At 35.5% G+C, this 23,509-nt stretch overlaps 1 protein-coding gene across 1 annotated transcript in view; it reads right to left on the bottom strand.

Moving 5' to 3' along the window:
- The window catches only part of LOC115632888, a 120,594-nt gene extending 100,728 nt beyond the window's left edge, over window positions 1–19,866 (bottom strand). The window contains exon 1 of the mRNA XM_030530169.1: window positions 19,743–19,866. The gene's annotated coding sequence lies outside the window, so the exon portion shown is untranslated. The remainder of the gene's footprint in view (window positions 1–19,742) is intronic.
- Window positions 19,867–23,509: the final 3,643 nt, after the last annotated feature.

Here is a 23,509-nt window from a genome sequence, read left to right as displayed (position 1 = left end):
ACTGATTGAATTTTTTCTGTTGATCATATGCATAAGTTATTGTTTATTCAACATTTTAATATTTTGGCCCCCTTTTGGGAAAAGCTGCGTACGTCCTTGTCTGTAAAAAGTAATGAAAGGAAAGCAAAAGCCACCCATTGAAATTACAAAACCCAAAATGTCTCATACTTTCGGGAGGCTATTCGACAATTAACGATTGTAAATTTGCTTTTAAAACAATATTACAATTATTTCTTTCATTTCCTTGCCCCAGAGCCTTTGTATATCAGCTTTTACACTTTCAATTATAATTATCTGAACATACTACATGCATATTTTTCTGAGTGTAGCCTCAGTCTGTGGCCGCATGTCTCGTCGTGGTGTCCATGTGCGTGTGTCTCTGTGTGTGTGTGTGTGTGTGTGTGTCACTTTAGTTTGACAGGCAACATGCGAGAATTTGATGAGCACAAGCATTCAGCATTCGGCTCCACTCCTCCCCAGGCTCCACCAACCAGATGACGAATGCGCGCAGTTGTTGGTGCTGTTGCTGTTACTCTTGTTGTTGCTGTTGTTGTTGGCGATGCTGCTGCTGGTGTGGTGCTTGTGTGGTGTGGTGTGGTGGGTGTGTTGCGTTGGGGGTCGTCAACGTCTGAGGCCACAACGAAGTTTTATATCGAAAGGTCATGTTTTTATTTTTCTCTATTTATTTGCCTTTTTCCTCAAATTTTTTTCTACATACATATACTATATTGTTTTGTCTATCGTTGGCGTCACGCCGACGTGTGAACACGTTTTGCTTTATGAGCTCTCGATTGGTTCACAAAGATTGGGTCGCACAGGTGTTTAGGTCTGTCTCTGGGCAGTGCGATATGTCGTGCTGTACTTGGCTTTTGATGTCAGACTGTGTTGGTTTCTGTTGGTTGTATTTATTTTTCAATAAACCAACCATGTGTCATTCATTAGTTCTTGTATTGTTCTTTGAAAATGTTAAATGGCTGTCGAAAGATTAAACGGTTCGTTTGCGAAAGGTGGGCTGGGCTGCAGATTCACGAACATATAAATTAAAATTAATTAATGAAACATAAATAGCATAAATTGTCAATTAATTTTAGTGATGATAAAACTGTTAACATCAATCATTTGAACCTTGAGGTGTGGATGAAAGAATTCTAGCAATTATCGAGCATGTTATACAAATAAATTTTAGATGACGTATCACAGCGCTATTTGGAAACTAAATATGAAGAAGGAGTTAAATTATATTGATGAACAAATATCAGTATTAAAAATATTAAGTAGGAGTGCAGGGAAGATAAATCTGCTAAAAGAGGAAAGCAGAAAACGATAGCTGTTGAGTTATTTGATTTGAGAATAGTCTTATTTAAATATGTATATATAAATGATGTCGCTTTTGTTGGCACAGAAAACAAAACGTTCTTTGGGAAAATGCTAGGCTTTCCCTGCAATACGTCACCTATTGGACAATCATCTTTGTGTTAAAAAAGATGACGTAAAGAACAATTTAAATATTTTGGTGGGTGTTATCCAATAGCTGATATGTATGATTGCTTCTACGCATGTTGCTAAAACTTTGGATATTTGTGTTTGACCTTTTACAAGAATTTTAAGAGGCATTGCAAAATAAACATAAAGATGATATCGTAGAAATAGAAAAATGAAGTGATTTAAAATAAGAATAACTTACAAGAATTACGGTAAGCCGAAAGCACTTTGTAACAAAATATGTAACGACTAAAGCAAGAATTGAGAATCACTAATTTTTGTTGCAATGTATCTGGAACCACTAGGTGGAGGCAAGATACGCAACCAAAGTTAAGGATATCCGAGCTATCAAAGATAACTAGCAGCAGTATCAATAATTAATCATGTTTGTGTAAATAGCTCTAGGCCTCCTAAATTCTTGACTGATCATCTTCCCGCATCGAGTATCAAGTATGTCTCATAATCTTCATGAAATTAATAAGAATAGCAATTAAGCCTTTGTAAGGATTGTTAAATTGTAATGCACTTTGAGTTAACCTTGCAAGGTTATCAAAAAGTATGGTAAATTAAAATATAATATTTTAATAACCATATTGATTGTTTTGTGCCCCACCCCGGCACAATTATAACACATTTTCTGGGCATTTGGCCAACTGCCTGGGGCGACTTTGATGAAGTGGATGCGCCGATATTTGGAACAGCTGTCAGAAATGCAAAGATACAACGTTTATCCATAAGTTCGAGTTATAGACAGTTGGCAGCGGCTTAATGCAGTTTTAATAGCAACATTTTAGCAAAGCTTAGCCCTGACCTTCTTATATTCTTGTTGTTGTTGCTGTTGTTGTTGTTTGGTAGTGGTAGCAACAACAGTTGGCGGTTGCTTGTCATTTTCATTATTTGTTGCGTGTGTATTTCAGTATTTCGCATCCATAATTAAAATGTTTGCTGCAAGTAGCAATTTTTAATAAAAAGATAAATTTTTTCGATGCCCGTTCGAGCGGCAGCGGCCCACTTGATGTTGCTGCTGTTGTTGCTGTTGTTTTTGCTGTTGTTGTTGCTGTTGCTGACCACCCTGCTGTGCGTCAAGTTGGGGCTCGTTCAGCTCTTGGGGCGACGCAGAGACGCCGCTAAAAGTTTCGTTAATTATCACGATATCGCAACATGTTGCCGCGAGCTGTAGTGGAAACTGAAGAGTTCAACCTTTAACTGCAGTTAAGAGCCGTTCGAGTGTAATTGACTGAATGACTGACTGACTGAATGACTGACTGAATGACTGACTGAATGACTTACTGACTGACAGCCTGCGGTGCACTTGAACATATGTTCGCAGCGGCAAATACGTCTCTTCATCATCTGCGCCACTCTTTTGTGTTATGTGTAACGTCATTTTGGCAACAGGTGACGGTCCCCTTTGATGTGCCACATCAGCTGCAGCAACAACAGCAACAGCAAACAGCAACAATTGCAACTGCAGCTACAGCTTTGAATGTGGCTGTTGCTGTGGCTTTGGCATTTGACCTGCCTGCCTCGTTTTCAATCTCTAATTGAAATGCGCATGGTGGCAAAAATATGAAATCTTCTAATTGGCAATTGGAACGCTGGCCACATTGACTGGTTGTTGCTGTTCTCGCTGTTGTTGCTGTTGCTTGGCATGCAGCAACATTGTGGCATGCACTTCCTTTTTGGGTTTAGCGACAACAGCAGCAGCAGCAGCAACAGCAACAGCAAGAGCAACAACAATAATAACATCGCGAACGCATAGAAATTTTCTATATAAATCAGTTGTTGTAGCTGCACGCAGAATGTTGTTGCTGCAGCAACAACAACAGCAACAGCAACAGCACCATCAACATCAACAGCAACAATAAGCAAAGTACAAAGCAAGTTGTTAAAATTCCTGTTTAAAGTTTTGTACGCACATGCAACACACATGCCGCCCCCCGTCCCCACCACTCCCCCACCAATCACGGCCAGCAACATCAAAGGAAGCTGCTGCCTCCTGCATGTTTGCATTAAAGACGCATTTTGTTTGCCCAGATCCGTACCAAGCCAACAGAGCCAACGAAGACGACGACTACGACGACAACGACGATGAAGATGATGATGATGATGAGGACGTGCGCGTCCGCATCGTGTTAGAATACAAAACAACAACACCAGCAACAACAACAACAACATGTAGCAATGTCCATGGTCGGAGCTACTCATAATCAGGTTTTGCCTTTATCTACGGCCAATGCTCAGCTGAGCTGTTGAGCTGCAAAGCTGAGCCAATTCCTGCTTCTTGTTCAATGCAAAAAGGGAGTAAGCCGTAGCCTTCTTCTTGGTACTGCCAGTTCTAATCACTCAGCGAAAAAACTTTGATCGAACTCGAGAAAAGTGCAGTCTTAAGAGAGATTATGGCGAAGACATTCTGCATTTCTATTAGATAGTTTCTAAAAATTCCTGATTGTAGGTGAACTGGAAATTGACAAAACTAAGATTGTAAAGAGTACTCTTAAATTTATTATAAATGCATGAAAACTATTTCTAAAGTGAAAACTACGCCAATAATTTTCTTCCTTTTTTTTATTAAAAGAGACAGGCGGGCCTTTAAGATCTGGGTGGGTGGGTGTATGAGATCCAACGCCTCAACCATTGTAATCGAAATAAGACGGTCTTCTGTGACATTAGGCATAATTTTCAGCAGTTTGTTGAATTGTTACTCATATTAGTTTTATTAATTAGTTATAAGTGGGTGCTGAAAGTTACTCACATTAGTTTCATTAGTCGTTTAGTTAATGACGGTAATTGAGATGTTGGGTGGTGAGGTTCTTTTATTATTATCTGAATGCGATTTTATGTTAGTTTTAGCTTGGTTACAAACTGTGAGTATTTTCTGCAAATTATTTTGATGATATAGAATATATAAATAAAAAGTGGGGATAAGCTAATATTATCAACTACAATAACTTGAAAGTTCACAAAGATATCAACTTATTGGTACAAGGAAAGATGAAGTTCAACTTTAAGAAGTAAGACGGATGAAAAAGTTCGTGCTACAATTCAAGTAGCTTTCCAAGTTGTGGCAATGTAAGCTTCTCTTTGAAGCAAGCAACTAACCATAATTTATAGGTTCAAATCATCGTAAATATTCTAAATGGATAATATAATAAAAGAAAGAAACCAGCAATCAACCGATTTGTTATTGCTTGTAAGAAAATAATAAATATATGTATTTATTTGTTTAATATTTAGCAAACAAGTTGAGAATGGAATACAAAATTAGTGTTAACCTATTAATCATTTATTCTAGCAAACTTGTAATAATAAGAATTAGCATAAAAAGATTTATACGATTTCAAGAATTCGCTCTCGCAACTTGTTATTCAATTGGTTAAATCAGATATATCTGTTGATATCAACAACCTCAATGAGCCACGTGTGAATCAGCACTATTTTCAGAATCTTAAGCCAACTGTGATGTCTACGGAAAGATTTCACAGTTAAGCCACAGCCATAAATGATAACAAGGTGGCGCAGAAATTTTATTTCATTTTAGTTTCTTTGAACTATGCAGTCCGAAATAAAGTATTCTCCTTATTTAAAGGCAACCAGAATGCCAGCGAGTTCTATCTTCGCGACACCTAAAATGGGTTGCGGACTAAAATAATGTTTCTTTTTTTTTTTTTGCTGAGTGTTTCTTGTGTGGTTGTTCTTGTTGCTGTTGTTGTTGCTATTGGCGGCGGTGGCGTCGGCGTCGGCGAAGGCGACTTCGCGTTTATTGACTTGGTTGCACATGATTGCACAAAAGAGCAGCAGCTGGCGGAGAAGGGGGGATAGAATCGGCAGCAGAATAAAAAGAAGAAGAGCAGCAACAATTCTCGAGCTTTGTGTGCAGGTGGGCCAAGGCTGAGGCGGTCTTTGGTTATAACTAAACAATTATGGCCAGGGCAACGGCAACGGCAATGGCAGCAACCGCGACTCTGACGACAACAGCAACAGCAACAACAACAGCAACCACAACCACAATAGTTGCAACAATGTTGACGATGATGACGTAGGCAGAGGGATTGGGTTTTGCAAGCTCTCCTTCACATCCTTCTCGTGCATTGTAACCATCGTCGTTCATCTAACTATCGTCGTATCTATGCATCTATAGTTATTTGTATTATTATTTTGCGTTGTTTTTATGCTGAGGCTGTAGTTAGGGCTGAGGTTGAAGCTGTGGCTGTGGCTGAAGCTGAAGCTCACTCTGAAGCTGTTTTGTTTCTAGCCATCGCTGCTGCAGCAGCCCCCGAGTTTGCAGTTTTTAACTTTTGATGCATTCGCATGTGAGTCTCTGCCTATCGTTCAGTGCCTAAGTCTGTCCCTCTGTCCTTCAGTTGCTATACCATATAGCTATGTTGTGTGTGTATGTTTTTTTGCTGCTGCTATTGTTGCTTTTTGTTTTATTTATAGTTAGCTGAGGCGACTTCAACGCTCGCTACTCGACCGACTGCTGCTTGGCTGCTTGGCTGCTTGGCTGACTAGCTGGCTGGCTGGCTGGCTGGTCGCATTGCTGATGATGCCTGCAGGCTTAAAATCATCATAAATGCATGGCTACACACACAAACACGAATGCAGTTGGTCGTCATGCTGTAATTGTGCTTGGGTGGGTTACTAAAGAAATTGCCAGAATCGTTCAAACATTATATCAGATATAGATATGACCAAGAAATTTAATATTGAAAGAAGTTTGGCCTGTGAATTAAACATCTATCTATCAACTGATATTTGGAATTCTTTTAAATTTATGTTCTGTGTTTGTAAAAATCTCCTAAGAACTACATCGAGCTACCGAGCTTCGCAAAGAAATGTTTCAAAAAGTATAAAATTTATGCGTTAGATCGGGTCAAACAATAATCATACTTTTAGATTTTCACACTCCCATTATGAAGCAATCATCTAAATATTGATATTTCCGTAGATTTTTTACTGTCAAATACAGCAAAGCTTCATAAATTTAATTGCTTTCCATTCTTATTTTTAAATGTTCACCTAATATTTTTTTATTTAATTCAAAGTGGCTTTAACATGCATATATTTTTAAAAATTATTTTAATTATAATTTTAAAAAAATTTAAACTACTTGGAATTTATATTTTCAGCAAAAATCAAATTTTAGGTTATCCTTCTTTTTATCTATAATATTTAAAAACAATTTATGTAGGTTTGTGTTTGAAAGTTTTGATTCTAGTATGAGTATAACTACCTTTAAGAGATTTTCCTTAAATGCAGCCCAATATTAGTTGTTCAGCGCATTACTTATTTATATGTTCTAGGAAAGATCAGATCTAAAAAATATTGGTATTTCATAATTTATGATATAATTAGATGTATATTATTTAAAGAGCCATGTTATACCCCAACATGATATGATATAATAACCTAAGACTTTACGTATTTAGTTAGGACTGACACTGGTATTTCATAATTTATGATATAATTAGATGTATATTATTTAAAGAGCCATGTTATACCCCAACAAGATATGATATAATAACCTAAGACTTTACGTATTTAGTTAGGACTGACACGCATATATCTTGCAGGGTAATGCAGACTTTGAACGCTGACATACTTGTATTTAAACTTTTGTTAAACTTTTGTTATAAAGTATAGACTTTAAGATTTAACTAAGGGCATGTAACGCCTTCTTGTACGCTAAAACTGTACTTGGATTTTTCAAGATAATGCAGTTAAAGTCGCTTTTGAAGACTCTTTCTGTTACCTACTATTTACATAACTGGGAAATATCCTTGCAGCACAAAAGAAGACTGCCAATAAAATGTTAGAAAACGTTTCATCTGGCTGATCTATTTTATAGAAATCCGTTTCGATAAAAAGCGATAAAATAAATTAGAATTTGTCAATAGAAGATTGTGGGTCGTTCTAAACTCTTAAGGCCACCCTCGGATATCTCATTGATATGTGCAATAACATAACTGCTAGACTATACTATATACACATGTATGCTTGTGTGTGTGTGTGTGTGTGTGTGTGTTTGTATGCATTTCAGTTTTTATTTTCGTCATTTTCAACTTTTTCTGCACATTTTTTTGCGAGTGCAAGTTGTTGTGTTTTTCACGTGTTGCTATTTTCGCCAGTTTCATTTTTTTCTTTTTTGGTGTGTTTTCTGTTTAGTTGTGACTTTTCATTTTGTTGGCTTGTGAGCTGCTGTTGTTCTTGTTGTTGTTGTTGTGGCTAATGTTGTTGTGACTGCAGTCATGAATAAGCAGCTGAAAACAAAAACACGCCCGCACAAACAAGCGCAGCCCCAAAGCCCCCACAGCCCCCTTTGCAAACATTCTTGTACTAATAATTTAGCATTTGTTTCAATTTTTCCCCACGGCGTCACATACTCGACTCGCACTACAAGATCGCATATTGTTTTTTGTTTAGCTTTGAATCACATTTTGATTTGTTTTGTTGGCTTTTTTTCGTTTTTATTCAGCTACTTCTTTTTTGTGTCTTTGTGTTTGTTCGCCTTTGCTTGTTTGCTATTTTGGTAGTCGGTTTGTTTTCTACTCGACTCTCCTATTCACACACACAATTTTTTTTTTGCCCTTGCCGAAGAACAAACAACGGCTGCCGGTTTTTTTATTGCCCTACAAAGTAAGGGTATTATAACTTTGGAGCAATGTTTGCAAAGTGTACGGAGGCAATGAGTAGCCCCTCTTTCATTTCCTACAATTTTCGCAGAGCTTCAATGTAAGCTTTTGTTGTTTCAATGTCAATCAAATACATTAATTTGATTGATTCGAACAATTTGTACATTAGCTGCAAATTGACTAAAAATATAAGACTTGATAGCTTAATTTATCAATCAATTTATGCGATACATATTTGATTACAAAGTGTAATTTAAAGGTTGTAGTTAACCACCCTTGGAAAACTCGACCCTGAAAGGGGGAAAATAAGCTCCACAATTTGTATGAACAACTTGCATTTGCAACTTCAAATTTTGCTTTCATACTAAAAAAAATTGGAGAATGTGATCTTGATATCGAAACCGATTCTTTAACATACGAGTGTTTTCTATTATTCTCGGCAAGATTACTTGATTCCTGCCGCACACAACATAATTCTTTTGTGGCTTGTATAGTATAATTAGAATATTATAAAGAATTCTTACTGAAAATTATACCCAAGTTAATTGTTAGATTAGATAAATTTGAGAATATATGATATAAAAGGAAACAGAAAATGCAGAGAATATTGAAGATGGAAAAATGTAATTACTATTCATCACTATTTATTTAATTTAGTAGAATTTTAATATAAAGTTGATTATATTTGATGATTAATTTTTTATTTTTAAAGGTAATATTACAATAAAATCCCACACATATTATTTTGACTAAAGCAGTATAGTTATAAATATTGGAAGTAATAATTCACTTTTATAATTTAAGCAATTTTGCAAACATCATTTATGATTAGTCTAGTATACTATAGTTTACGTAAAGCTTCTTCTTTAAGAATATATATTTCGTACATCGATATTAGTATGTCATACCAAATTACCGAAAGCCCAGCCCTAGAAAAGTTAGAAACATTAAGAGTTTTTCTCACACAAAATTGATGAGCAATTTGAATAATTGACACAAATTAGCACTTTTATCGAAAACTAAATTACCTGGCAATAAAAACAACAAAAAGATCAATTAGCAATCAATAAAACATTATAGGCTGCCTAGAAAAATAGCCTCCAAAAATGATGGAAGCGTATAAAAAACGCAGTGTGTCAGGTTTTACGTTTCCCAGCCACATTTTTTTCGCTTCAAACATTGTGTAAATTATTTTCTACTAACAACATAAATATAAATAAGATATATCAACTGGGGGCTAGTGCTTAGCTTTGGCTTTTTGTTCGACAAGTTTTGGATTTCTTTTGGCGCTGTTGTCGATTATTTACAATACGGTGGCTGGGGTCGGGGCAGGGGCACGGGGCAGGGGCTAGAGACATCGGCATCGGCAGCATCAGCATCAGCTCGTTTATCATTGCCGCGCATCGAGTCGAACATATTGAACATCATCACTTAATAATATTGACACTTCTTTTTCTTTTTGTTCGATCGATATAGCATGTTGTAGTAGTATATTGAATGAGAATTCCCGGCCGCTCACCAACCGCTTAAATATCGAGACAACTTCTGCTCGCAGTTCGAGGCGGCCCTAATCGTTTGACGGCAAGAGCGCGCCTACGCCGGTACGGGTAGATGAGTTAATGGTCGATGGTTAGGGATGGGTGAGGGTGAGGGTGAGGGAGAGGGAGAGAGGAATGGGATGAAGGCAGCCTAAAACGAGGCACGCACACAATCACAATGAGAAAATTAAGTGATTATGTTAACCGGTTGTTGTTTGGCGGCAGTTGTTTGGAGATATACAGAATAAAGAATCGGAATCAGATTCAGAATCCGCACCAAGACGCACAGACATTGCCGGCTTGCTGCCTGCCTGCTATGAGAAATGAAAGGCTGGCAGTCGTGCTCATACAACAGAAATTTACATGAAAATTAACTTGTTATATGCCCAGAAAGAACAACAACAACAGCAACAAGAAGAACAATAACAACGACAGCAAAGACAATTTGAAGTTGAGCAACCGAAACTGAAACCGAAACTGAGTTGGAAGTCTCATGTCTGATGTCTTCAGTCTCAAGTCTGGAGACCTGGGACTTGGACTGAGATTGCGATTGGCAGTAACAACAACAACTGACAAGAATAACAACAACAACATAAACAACAACAAGAACAACAACATAAACATCAACTCCACTTAAGAGTGCCGAAGTTGGGTCTGAATCAGTCAGCAATAATTTTGTATAATTTCGAAATTAGAGCTCATCATCATCTTCAGCCCATATCAAAAGTCGTCGCATTTGTCTTCGCATAGCTCGACATACATACATACATACTCCTATATATATGCAGATATCTGTGTAAGTCGATAATGTTCTTATTCTTGTTGTTGTATCGTTGTTGCGGCTCAGCTGTCGGACTTCAAAGCGCGTCAATATTGTCCAAATATTGTGCATTTTCGCATCGCCCCCAATTTAGATTAGATAATGCTGCCAATTTAAATTATAGTACATGTTTTGATTAGTTCTTCGCAATTAACAAAACAAATTGGCGCATGAATATGCAACAGCCATAATCAAGATAGTTTTTGCTCTCGAAAGATAATGAAAGAGCACCTTTTTTGTGTCTAGAAACAACAACCGTTTTAAGCTGGAAAGCAATTAAGAAAGAAAGAAAATTAAATAAACTTAAAGGTATTGGAAGGTACAATACTATGTGCGGAAAATCAGAATATACCTCAAAAAAATAACTACTGTGGAGCATTAAAGAAATATGAGCCGAGCTTCTACTTAGATATACTTGAACAAAAACTAAAAACAATTATAAAAATGGGAAGAGAGGACTCTATAATCAATTTATTTACAAATTTTGCTTCACATTATACGTTTATTTGCCTTAAGGAGTATAGTATATCTCTATATCTCTGAAGAAAAGGGAGCATCACAAAAAACGGAGCATCTACTATTAGTTTATTTATTTACTATATGTTCACTTTTGTTTAGTACTTATTTCTTTCGAACTGAATTTGTGCTTCAAAGTAAATCTAAATGCTGGATGTCGCTGTATTCTCGCAGCAAAGGCAACACATCCTACGAGAACAACCCTCTTGGCTTTAACACTCAGATCTATACAATAACCACACAACGATATTCAGATCATTCGTAAGACACAACTATCCTCAATCATCATCCATCGTTTATATCAAAAATGTCTGAGATTAACAACTTAGGGAAGGCTTCATGCGGAAAAAGATAAACGATATCGCAACCTCAATATGTTCCAAAAGTTTACAGAGTTTAATGAGTAAAGCCAAATCATTGTGGTTGTTTGTCTATATAATTTCTACCTAAAAGATATTTGATTGGTCCTGTGATAATTATCGACCCACTAGTATGGATAATACTACTAAACGAGGCAAGTTTGAAACGACCTCAAGGACGGCACGTGTTGATGTCTTGCCCAAAACAAAGTAAAATAGGGCTCACCTCATTTCTGCTGAAAACGCTAGAAGAACGGTTGAAAGTCTATGTAAGGAATGGCTTTATTAAGAAGAAAAGGAAGAACAACAATTACGCTACAATCTGCTCATGGATGTAGAATCTGGTGAGCAGAAGAACGGTTGACAGTCTACATAAGGGATGGCTTACAACACACCTATATTAAGGAGAAATCATTAGAGATGGTGCTACACTCATTTCTAGCTAGAGAAGAAAAGGCTTTAAACAACAAGAATTACGCAAAGGGAGTTACAGTCTGCGCACGGATACAGAACATAAATTTTTTTTTAATAGCAGAGTGTATTTTATTTAAAACTGTCCATCATGGACAATCATTAAATTGGATAAAGATAAACTTTACAGTTTATTATTTCATTTAGTATGTGGTTGTAGTATCCGGCTAGGGATACAAAACATGCTGAGCAGAAGAAGGGTTTGCCCAGAATGGGAAAGAAGTATATAGTTTCGGTAAAGTCAACAATGAAAACCATAACTATGTAAGAATGTGAGGGGAATACATTTTTAAATACTCAACATCTATTTTTTTTACTTTCTTCATGCTTTATTATTATTATTATTATTGAAATTCGAAATGCAATCTATAAGTAGGTAGTTGAAGCAGTTGACGAGATGAATTGTCTCTTTGGAGTTAAAGACTTGTTCTTCCTTTTAAAATAATTGAGGGTTATTTTAATTTGGAAAAAGTTAAGGCCAAGCGTACTGCCATCTCTAGATTTTAAAAAGAGATAAATAAAATATTAGCACAGAATTACTCTTCAGCTCATTACAACAAAACTTTTATGAAACTCTAGTAACCCTTTACCATTTCCCATTTCTTTCACATATATTCAAGCATTTGTAGACAGACTTATAAAGTAATCACATCATTAGCCATGATAAGGAAATTAAATGCAAACGATATTATATCTTTTGAAAATTTCAAATACTCTATAGCTATTTATTACTCATTGTAAGAGCTGCCGTGCAAGAATTTCAATATCTGAACATTTCACTGCACTAATTTATTCAAAATAGTGATTTTGCAATTCCCCCGAGTGCGGCAAATGTAAATATGTGTATAGTATTCGTGTTGCATGAGTAGAGCTCAAGGTTATGTCTAGATAAGAGAACCCAGCACTATCGCCCTAAGCCCAAGCGCACGAATCTCTCGGCTTTTTCTAGCATGACTCGACCTCGACTTCCGTCATGAGCAGAGAGTTTAGATTTTCAAAACTTATTTGCAACACGTACCACACACCAATCAATGTATTATTATTATAATTATTTTATTTCTTATTTTTTGCTTGCTACTGCTGCTAGCTTGGCCAAGAGACGCCAAATTGGCCGGACGCGGCAAATGGGAATTGGCCAAAGCTAATGTTGACGCTGACGCCGACGCCAACTCGTTTGATTCAAATTAGCCGCTTTATTAATCCGCAACACACTCACAGAACGATGATACTTGTATTAACGATGCCGTTGATGTCTCTGTCGATGGTGCGGATCGGGTCCGACTATGGCTAAAGAATTCGCTGCATGGAATCTGGCGCGGTCTCGACCATAATTTATGGCACCGTCGCCATTATAATTCTCACTCTTGTGCACCGTTTTGTAATTTCCCCAGATAGCAGAGATATATAGTAGTATCGTCGCATGTTGTCGCTTTGTCTCTCTAATGTTTATTCAAATATGCCGGCTTGGCGATTGTTCTTGTTGTTGGTATTGTTGTTGCTGTTTGTGTTTCTTTTCTGTTGGTTTTTGTTTTTGTTTCGTTGTCTGTTTCTGTGACATTTAACTCTTTTCTACAGTTGTTATCTTTTATTCCAGTGGCGCTTCTTCTTTGATTTACAGTTAGAGATGGAAATTGGCCGTGCTTTTGATTGCAACCCATCGTGACTTTGCTTTTGAAGTATTTAGCTTCCATAAATAAATTGATGTAGATAAATAGTTGAAAAATATAAATGTAGATTTATAGATTTCTTGCTAAGCCGGCCTGCCATGTATGTGGAGGTCGTGTCACGTGCTCATCTCTAGTCTAACTAGCGCGTCAGAGCCTTGGACTTTTGTGTCTGCGTCTGCTGCTGGTCTGCAGTCTAGAGTCTAGACACTAGGAGGGGCGATTTATAGATTTCTTGCTAGGCCAGCCTGTCACGCATGTGGATGTCGTGTCACGTGCTCATCTCTAGTCTAAGTGGCGGCGGAGTCTTGAACTTTTGTGTCTGCGTCTGCTGCTGGTCTGCAGTCTGCAGTCTAGAGTCTAGACGCTGGGAGCATGGGAGCATTAGAATGCAGGAAGCCTTCATAAGCTGTACTTGAACTTGAGCCCCCTTTTCTGATTTGAATTTTGTTGCTGTGCGACTTGGCTATGCAAATAAAAACAACAACAATAAGAAATAAAGAAAAGGGGGCGACATCTACGCGCCTAAGCTTGTGATGCCTGATTTCTCGCTGGGATTCTGTATTGGTGGTGGCTCTGGTGGTTGCTGCTAGCTTGGAAACCCTTCACACAACAAAGCCAAAGAGACTTATTTACACATGTACACTCACACACAGCTATACATACATGCGAGTGTGTGTGTGTGCGTGTGTGTGTGTGTGAGTGTGAGTACTTGTGTGTGCAATTTCTAAAACAAAAAGCATGAATGAATGAATGAGAATGAAATGAGTGTACAAAGAAAGCATCGTCTGCTGACATTGGCACGACACGGCCCGAGAGGGGGAGGGGTGGGGGGAGGGTAAGGCGTATACACGTATCCGTATACGTCTACGTATTCGTATCCGTATCGTTGACGTTGCAGCTTAGAATGCTGGCAGACAGACAGACCTAGGGACAGACATATAGACAGACACCTTTGTTAGCACAGATCTTGATGTCTGGCAGGGTGCTTAGTGGCTCGCACTATTGTGACGCTTTAATTAGAGAGTTACACTGCAGCTCGGGGAGTGGTTCTGTGGGTGGTTGTGTGGGTGGTTGGGTGGTGGTGCCACATGTACTGTGGTCTTCTATTTGTTATCTATATGGCATTAAGTTCCACTCGTGATTGCTGCTCTTCAGCCTCTCTTTCTGTGCTTCTCTGCTAAGTTGCTTTCATTTATATTATAATTAACATTCACTTACAAGTTGTGTGTGTGTGTGTGTATGAGTGCGTGTGTGTGTATGTGGGTTCAATTGACTGTGCAACGCATTTGTAGTCAACATTGTAACTAATTTACATTGAGCTTGGCAGCTAATTGAAACTTTTGGCTCAGTGGTTTGCAACTGTTGCCATTTAAATTGGCTCCACACTGCGTATACTTGATATTCAAATAGGACCACATATGTATACTATACAAGTATGTAGATGTGTGTGTGTGTGTGTGCAACACTTTAGATATCTTTGTGGCACATTAGAAAATTTAATTTGCGCGTGCTCGCACAGTAATTATATTTTCCTTCCGGCTGCTTTTGCTTAATTATGAAATGTTTATTCCTTTGCCGCCTCGCCGCGCCTCACCTCACCTCGCCTCACCTCGCTTCGTTGTTGTTTTTGTTGCTGCGACCAAAGAAAATCGTTTGTAATTAATACTCGCACACATATATCAGTGCGTGCTGATTGCAATTATATTTGGCAGCTTGCCGGCGATAATAGACACAGAGAAATGTACTTTAGGCGGCGATTGGTTGGTAATGGAGAATGAATTCTTTTTTCTTAGCGTGTGCCGCCTCGGAAAAGTTTTAATTGGATTTTCGATATTTTTGGAGCTGATTAGCGAAATATTTTCTCCATCACCATCTGCAGTTTTATGTGCAATTAAGTTTATTATCGAATTGAGCGACCTTCGTGGGGCTTAAGTAAGATTTTATCAGGACGCCTTAAAAATTTGTTTATTGTTTATTTTAGCGCAAAGAAAGGAGAATTTTTTAACTAAAAGAAAATAATTGTATATTTTAAGACTTAGCATTGATTAACAATAATAATGCCAAAATGTCTTCAGATGTGCACATTATTTGAAGCATAAGTTAAGCTCAAGTAAAAAATAAAAGGGGAAATCCTAAATACTCATTTTCCCCTTTAAATGCAGCTGACATATGATTTCTACGTTATTTTAATTTTTATTATTTTTTTTTATTAATTTTTTTGAATGCGAATTTCTTTTTGAGGCAAAAAACTCCAAATATAACGCTCTTAGTTTGTCTTCTGGGGTTTGCAAAGGAATCCGAATAGCGTAGATACCTCAATAAAATAAGCCTGCATTTCTCATTTAATACTGAATACTTTAATTGTTTTTAAGTCGAGAAAACAGACAACTCGTTTTTATTTACCAAAAACTTAGACAAAAGTTAAAATGCCTTTACTTTCCTTTTACTTCGGGTTGAACTTTAAAAATGTACGTGTATACAGACATATTCCGATTTTTATTTAAAGTTTACATTCTTATTTTAAATGATTTTTCTCTTAGAAATATATATATATATTTTTTTTTATTAGCAGAGTGTTTTTTATTTAAAACTGACCATCGTGGACAATCATTAAATTAGAAATAAATATGAAAATATGTCGGGATATCTGAAAGCCGAATTATGAATTTTCAGCAAATTTCTATATAGAAAATGTAGAGTGAAGTGTGATGTAAAATTCGGCTAGATTGGACTAATTTTGCGGCGTATGCAAGCCCTTATAATATTACTCAACTATTGCTATTGTTGTGCCATAACTTTCGATCAATAAATTGAATTTTATGAGAGTAATACATAAATCATGTGTAACGCAAGGGCAATTTTATTTTAAATTTTTTACCATTTAATCATTATTTTCTTTAGCCATATCGGTTGAGTCTGATACAGCTACTTATTAATGGATTTATTTATTAATTAATTTCTTAACAAATGGTCGGAGAACTAATAATGTCCCAATTGTTGGTTATGGTTTGTCGTGATAAAAAAAAAGAGTCTTTTTATTAATTTTGAAACAACTAGCGGCTCAACATACTTTAAGGTCCCACATCGATTTTAAAGCTTTTAGTTTATACATAATTTTTTTGCTTAATCCTAGTGGGTTAGTGGATAGTTTCTTGTTTCTAGTTCCGCACCATAATTATATTATTAATTGCAATTAATAATTGAAACAATATTACTTTCAAGTAGAGCAGTGAAATCAGTATTCCGACTAATGTCTTTTAATTATGAAATGACAAAAAAAACACAGAAAAACAAGCTATGTATGCAATGGTTTTCATAAAATTAAAATAACAATAGAGGGTCGTATAAATATGAAACACACTGTATAAGTGTTTACAAAACTCAACTATTCATTGAATGCAACTCCAAATGAAATGTCAACAATTTATGAAGCCATTTCCTGAACTCTTCAATACAATATTCAAGACATAAAAGATTTATTAGAGCGCTGGACATTCAAGTTTTTAGACATTTTCTAAAACTCAAATCACTAAAAGCCCAAATCTGAATTAAAAGTGAATTTTACAGGCATACACACACACAAGTATAATAAAACGAACTTCAAACCGGCTGGCATTATTGTTAACAATCAGAATTCAAATACATACTCGTATACTCGTATATTTAAAGTTTATTGCAGCAAAGTGTTTGGCGACTCGACTTGTGAATAGTCGACATACAATGGCTTCTAATGTTCGTTATAAAACATAATATCTTTCACACTTTATCATTTTGAATGAGCAGCTTGCATGAATAATTTTCTAAAGAAAATTTACTCGAATAGGCCAAATGGTGAGCCGTCAACACATTCAAATGGGCCATTAAGTCACGCTCCGTTGTTGGCCAGCTCAACAGTGTGTGTGTGTGTGTGTGTGTGTGTGTGTGTGTGTGTGTATGTTTTGTCATGTCTTTGTGGTTAATGTTAATGCTAATGTTATTGCTCTACTTACATATTATGCCAAAAATTAAAACGAACACACAATCTTCAATTGACAGACAAACACACTTATGTATGTCATAAGTATTTAGACACACATAGACAGACAGACACACACACAGACGTGGCGGGTCAATGCCGATAATTCGGTTCTGGGGCATCTTGTAAAATGCCTGTTGAGTTGCCAATTCATTTGGATGTGTTCGTACACATATTATTAACACATGTTTGGCTTTTAAAATACGAAAACATTACGAGTAGAGGCATTAAAAGCATGCAACCGACATACACAAAAACAACAACAACAAAAAATTGTCAACCTGTCAAATTTAATCATTTTATAAAACATGGCCATAAAACGCAACAGAGAGAAGAAGAAAAAAAAAAACAAACAGTGAGTGCCGGCTAGGGTGACTTTTAAATTAATTTAAACTTAACTTTTTAAAGCCAGTTTATAGAGCAAATATTTCTAAAGCTTGCTGTTACTATATCTTTAAACATGAGCTGTATTAGATACGGATATTTTGTAAAAATATTTGATTAACGCAGGCATCCTCGATTGCGGATAATACTGCAATTATGAGCAGGTATCCTAGCTTGGTTCAAGCCACTAGAGACTAATTGGGGGAATCTATAAAATTATTACAAAAATTTCTTGATATACTTATATATTATATTCGTAACGAATGTAAGCACAATGACCTCCAAATATTCCGTCAAACTATCCAAAGCCATCTATAAATACTCGACCCAATGATCTACAAGGGGGTTTGTTCACAAGCATTTAAGAAAATATGTAAAAGCTTATTGTGAGTGTCAAAAAGGGAAGATACAATTAATAATACAAGTTGAAATTCCACTAAATAACTTCCACTAAATAACTTCCACTAAATAACTTGCATTTGTCTTAAAAAAAATAAAAATAAAACCATAGCTAAATTGTGCCCTAACTATATACTAATAAATGCTAGTAAATAATTAATTTACCACACAACATATGTATAAGAGAAATAATAATAACTGATTTAAGAGTTATTGCCAAGTTCACCAAATTTCCTTACAAAGCTATTCGTTTATACTGATTTCGATGTAATCTTGGAGCTGCCAGCGGATTATTGCTATTATTTAAAATGCCAGACGGCTAAGTACTTACAAATTCAACAAGGAATTAGTCGACTTAAAGCTCCGAAAATTCCAAACAATATTAAGCATGTGAATTTCTAAATGCTTTCAGAGATACTACAAATATTGGAAGTAATAATTCACTTCAACTCCATGAATAAAAATTAACATTTTAGTGAGTAGTACAACAATTCTTCAGTTCCAAAAATGATAACTTGGTCACTGGTCACAAATTCGTTATCTGTGCAATTTCTTCCTTCCCTTTTGCAAATAGCTTTAAAATACTATTTATTCAATTCCAAAATTTTTTGAAAACACTTTAGATACTGTCGAACTACCAGGAAATAATTCACACTTAACTTTGTTAAACTATAATGCAAGGCGTCTAATATTTGCTGTCCTTTATTTTGGAACTATTTTTAATGAATTCTTAAAATGCTGAGATATGTTTGCTGTTGAACGTATTTCACAATATCAGAATGCAAGAAAATAAAAATATTTCTGTAAAGTACGATTTCTACTTCTTTAATTTTATTTTATTTTATTTTTTTTTTTGTATTAGCAGAGTGTTTTTATTTAAAACTGTCCATCGTGGACAATCATTAAATTTCTTAGATAAGCTTGACGATTAATTATTTGATTTAAATAATGAAACTGCACAAATTCATTCAAAACTACACCTGCACAACACTTAGTTGAGTCTACATGCCAGTTCGTTTTATTTCTAGCTGTTGTGGTTCAGAAGTTCTGAGGGTTCATACAGTCGAACGGACAAGTTTTTTTTATTCCGCATTGGATGCATTGCACGTTCACATAATGGAGCGTTGACTGTGGTGTCAAAGTGTCGTCAAAAGTGGTTATTGTACTAGTAGCTATTGTTTTCGTTTTTGTTGGCCAAAAGTGTTTTTGGCTGAGATGACTAATCTGTGGAGTTTGGCGGATTTGGCTTTCATCTCGCCTGCTTATGTTTTGGCATTTAAGCTTGGCCCGGCTAATTACGAGTATTTGGCACAAATCACGTCCCACACACACACACACACACACACACACTGACATACTAGCTCTTTTGAGTGTTGGAAACTGTTTGTACTTGCATGCATGCATGCATGGATGTGTGTGTGTGTGTGTGTCTGCATGCATACTTTATATTTCTATTTACCTTTGCTGTGTGTGTGTGTTAGTTAGTTGGTTTTTTTCTGCGCCGGCTTGTTCTCTCTGGTGTGTTGCAAATGGCAGCCGCTTCCGTTTCCTGTTTGCTCGCTGCAAATATCCAATTAAAAAATACTGGATTGGCTGCGCAGGCGTCTCGTCGGCAGTGTTGTTGTTAGCACAAAACTCTTTATTCAACTATTGTTGCAATATTAATTTCAATTTTTATGCATTGCACTTTGTTATAAATATTTAATGCACTCACTAACTTGCTCCTTCTCTCTTTTTCTCTCTCCCCTCTTCTCCACCCACCTATGTATCTATTTAGTAGAATTTGTTCACGTGTATTGTAAAATATTTTTGTTGTTGTAAATGCAAATTACACTTTTCAATCGATGTGATTTTTGTTGTAGTTGTTGTTAACAAATAATTTCTGCAACCGTTTGCACTTCTTTGGCACGTTGAAAAATTGCAATAAATTTATTATGCGCTTAAATAAATATTTATTTTTAATCTATCTGCATAAATGCAAGCGATTACGAGGCACTTTTTAGCACTAAAAGAACAATAACGATAGCAGCATCAGCAGCATCAGCAGCAGCAACAACAACGACGTTGAGAAGATCAAAAATTTTTGCGCGCCAATTAACTTGTTAATTATGCATGCGGCATAAATTTCAATTTATTTTCGTAAATTTGAAAATGAATTTTTTCTTTTTTGAGGGGCGCGCCAATAATTGAAACATATATATGTACATACATACATATGTATGTCATATGTATATGGGTGTGTAGATATGCTGTTGCATTTGCAAATCGGAAATCGCAGATTTATCGTCGGCGTACAACAGAATCGGCTGAGAAAATCAGAAACGGAATCTTTAGCGACAGCGACGCGAACGAATCGGCGAACGTCGAACGGGCGTCAGAAAGCGCACAATTTGAACTGAAGCGGCCAAAGTTTGTGAAGACCGGCCAAGCGGCTGGCAGCCATAGCGGCTGCTTGTGCTGCTGCCGTTGGCGTTGGCAGCGGCAGCGACGCCGGCAGCAAGTTTGTTTGTTTCGCTGCCAATCATTCCACTCATTAATGCTGCAGTGTTTGTTGCCGTTCCATTGCCATACAATTCCATTTCACTCATGCAACGGCCCGAGCGCTTTCCATTCGTTCCATTGCACTCGAAACCTGATTGCGCTCCAAATGGAATGCGTTGGCATTGGAAAACGAACGAACGCAGAACGGGTTTCGTTCGAGCGCGCTCAACTTAATTACTCAATTATGCTGCCCCGCTCAAATGGGGCTAAATAAGCATGCATGGCGCACAGGCAGGCAGGCAGGCAGGCAGCCAGGCCGTGGCATGCAATTTAGAACTTGTATTTTAGAAATTTATTGTTTTATCGCGAGAGTTCACAGGTAGTGGCCATAGATACTAATTTTTCATCTTTACAATGTTCGCGCTCCTACCGCTTTTATTACTCAACAGCCGGAATGGGGATGGGGAGTCACGGCGATTCACAATTTTAAGTACACGCCGCGATTGTGGACGAGAGCTGATGAGCGTGTGAAATCGAACTATACGAGATAAATAAATAATGTATCTGGACATTAATTAGGCCCGCGTACAACTCAATGATGGCTAATAAATTCTCAAGAGCCAGAAACCAGATTTAACGGCTTGTTCTACTCAAATTATAGAGCAATGGCGGCCTACATCGCCAGTTATTACACTATTTAGAAGCAGGTGTGAACAGAATTTGAACAATGTTGAACAAGTCTCAATTATGGAATATAGAAAATATTTAACACTTCAAACTGCTTACATTTTAAACAATTAAGCGCGCGCTATACTTCAATTCCAATTAAAATTATTTATTTATAAGTATTATTTATAAGTATAAGTGTTCTGCACCATCTCCATTTATATATTTTTGTTTTCATATTTTTAACATTGCTTAAATAATTAAGTGAAGGAATGCTTTTCATTTAATTACCCTAAGAATTGGACTCTCATTCACAGAGTAGTTTTGTAGTATAAGAAATATTTAATAAGTTAAAACAAAAACTCAAAAAAAAAATAAATAAATAAATAAATCTTTAAAGTATTATTTTGTATAATGAATAAAACTTGTGTATATTTTACTAATTTTGATAAATATGTTGTAACCCGAAATATTCTAAATCTTTAAACTATTGTTTTGTATAATGAATTAAACATTCTGATCAACCTTCAAACAAACAAACTTCAAAACTTTTCACAATTACCTGACCGTAATTTAATGGATAAAAAATTAAACCGTAAGTAGAAATATAGGGTTTAAATCATATTGAACCTAAAAAATTTTATTTTATTTTATAATTAAATAAGTTATCAACAAAAACAATGATACGAGAATTAATGGATAAAAAATTAAACCGTAAGTAGAAATATAGGGTTTAAATCATATTGAACCTAAAAAATTTTATTTTATTTTATAATTAAATAAGTTATCAACAAAAACAATGATACGAGAAACAAATCTCTCAAAATATGACCAAAAAGCTTCGATTAATATTAAAAAAAAATAATGAAGCTGCGTTCATTTTCAAAATATTGTTATTATACACATAGTCCTCTTACGAAAAAAAATGCAACAATATGGAATTCTACAGTTATCGAAATACTGGATATTGGACCCTTGACCCTTTAGAATTAGTATTCAAGCATACTTTCAAGAGAACAACTAAATGAAAATACAACACATATGTAAAAGCAATAACATTATAATATTTAAAATGTAACTTTTGAAATATCAGATATATAGATAAGAAATAAAGAATAAGATTAGATAAGATAAAATAATATGTATAGTTAAGATGTATTGATATCGATCTAAATAAATATTTATTTATTTATTTATTTTTATTTATTTATTTATTTAAATCAACAAGTGGATCTGTCGATTTATATAATAACAATATATATTTAGACTGACTTGCTTACTAATTTAAAAGTCACCTAATACCTAATACAGTTATCGAAATACTGGATATTGGACCCTTGACCCTTTAGAATTAGTATTCAAGCATACTTTCAAGAGAACAACTAAATGAAAATACAACACATATGTAAAAGCAATAACATTATAATATTTAAAATGTAACTTTTGAAATATCAGATATATAGATAAGAAATAAAGAATAAGATTAGATAAGATAAAATAATATGTATAGTTAAGATGTATTGATATCGATCTAAATAAATATTTATTTATTTATTTATTTTTATTTATTTATTTATTTAAATCAACAAGTGTATCTGTCGATTTATTTAATAACAATATATATTTAGACTGACTTGCTTACTAATTTAAAAGTCACCTAATACTTGTAACGCCAGGATAGAGATTACAAAAGGAAAATATTAAATTAAATATAGATTAAAATCAAGGAGGAAAAAAAATGCTTGAGGATTAGGAGTGCCTCAATACCAAGTTTGGTCAATGTGGACGGATGGACAGACGGTCACAAATCAACCTAATTTGTATCTTTATGCCCGTTAAGAAAAATATTCTTTATTTTTTATTATTGAAAGGTGTATTTCAATAATCGAATATATCCATTTTTCCCTTCAGTTACAGGGTACTCTCCTTTAATTGCCTTGAAGAACACAATGCGGCAGTAGTTTGATGTGTTTTTCTATTCTCTAATAAGGAATGAGAGAAGTATTACTTGACTTTGAAAACATAATTAGCAGAATATATCTAACGATCCGTATTGATAAAGAAAGAATAATAAAAAAA

The sequence above is a fragment of the Scaptodrosophila lebanonensis genome, unplaced genomic scaffold (assembly GCF_003285725.1).
Source record: "Scaptodrosophila lebanonensis strain 11010-0011.00,11010-0021.00 unplaced genomic scaffold, SlebRS2 tig00001415-arrow-pilon, whole genome shotgun sequence".
NCBI classification, from domain to species: domain Eukaryota; kingdom Metazoa; phylum Arthropoda; class Insecta; order Diptera; family Drosophilidae; genus Scaptodrosophila; species Scaptodrosophila lebanonensis.
This window is presented reverse-complemented; position numbering and strand designations above follow the sequence as displayed.